The following is a 1,438-nucleotide window of genomic DNA, read 5'->3' as shown; positions in this document are numbered from 1 at the left end:
TCATCAAATTGTAGCAATTTATACTTGCTTCCTGTATCAAATTTCTTTATCTTTTTCTAGTTGAGTTCTGATCATCAAATCATCCAAGCTAGGTCAAATGGACAACTATCTGAAAGTTTGGGCATTTTTGCATGCTTCCCCCCACTTCAGATCAGTTGGCCACTTCACTTCTGATCTAGCCCCCAGTGGCTGGGTCAGTGTCCATGGGCTCAGGAGTTCTCAAGTCTTCCTAAACATCAGACCAACTAGCTCTTCCTCCTCTCGGGTGTCTAAGGAATATGGTTGAACTTGGCCCATGTCTTCTTTGCTGGCTTTTCCCCACTTGCACTTACAAGTCTGTTTGTGTGTTTCCATTGAGTTTTAGTCTTGGAAGGGGATTTATCTTGATGGACTGACTTTTCTTGCCTTGATGGCTCCAGGGTGAGAACACCAAGGCGGCAGTAGCCCACCACAGAAGGCGGAGGCCAAGGCAGCGGCCGATGCCAGAAAGCAGAAGGAGCTGGAGGATGCCCACTGGAAGGATGAGGACAAACACGTCATGAGGAAGGATCAGCGCAAGGAGGAGAAGGAGAAGTGGCGTCTGGAGCAGCTAGCACGCAAAAATGAGATACAGCGGCTGCTGGATTGGGAGGATTCGAAGCTCAAGGGGAACAAGGCCCCAAGGGCAGCAGCAGCCAGCAAGGTCACCCAGATCGAGGAGATGCTGCGCTTGACCTCCAGCACTGTGACACCCCAGAGCCAGCTGAGAAGACCCGGAGCTACCTGGAGGTGACACTGAAGGAGACTGTGAACCCGCGTGTGCTGGAGGAGGGCAGCGTGGAGGCACGCACTGTAGGGGACACCATCTCTGTGCTCAGCGTGGCTGAGGAGGCGGCTGACTGGCACCCTGAGCGGCGCATGTGGGCACAGCTGCCGCAGCTCAAGCTAGAGAACCCCAATATGCGACTGTCACAGCTGAAGCAGCTACTCAGGAAGCACCAGTGGGCTCTGCCCTTCAGTACCCCGAAGTGAGGCACCCACCCCTGGAATGGGAGCCATCTGCGGCCAGCTGGGCGCACCAAGGGTGACAAGGGGGCCAGAAGAGGCCCGGTGTCCCTCATGGGCCTGAGGCTCCGCGCACCATAACCCGTCCTCCCGTGGAGGCTCCCTGCACTGAGTGACCCAGGCACAAGAAGAGCCCGAGGATGGGTTCCCAATAAAGGCAGGTGGGTGTGGGTGGGTGGGTAGGTGGGTGGGGAAGAGTATGCTTAGTTTCAGAATGAGGAGACTAAGAGAATCCCCACTGAAGAGTTTTCCTCTTGTCTAGATGGATCTGGTGAAAGGGGATGAGGGAGGATGGGGATAGGATTCTTTTGATTCACTAGTAATTGTTATCATGACCAATTGTGATTGTCACAACTATAAAGGTAGAAGATGTGCAACAAAAAGGGGGGAGGGG

At 53.9% G+C, this 1,438-nt stretch overlaps 1 pseudogene; it reads left to right on the top strand.

Moving 5' to 3' along the window:
- Positions 1 to 295: 295 nt before the first annotated feature.
- Positions 296 to 1,011, top strand: LOC102837753 (annotated as a pseudogene).
- The last annotated feature ends 427 nt before the right edge of the window (positions 1,012 to 1,438 follow it).

The sequence above is a fragment of the Chrysochloris asiatica genome, unplaced genomic scaffold, assembly GCF_000296735.1.
Source record: "Chrysochloris asiatica unplaced genomic scaffold, ChrAsi1.0 scaffold00011, whole genome shotgun sequence".
NCBI lineage: Eukaryota > Metazoa > Chordata > Mammalia > Afrosoricida > Chrysochloridae > Chrysochloris > Chrysochloris asiatica.
Note: the sequence above shows the minus strand (reverse complement) of the source record. Positions and strands in the feature narration are given on the sequence as shown.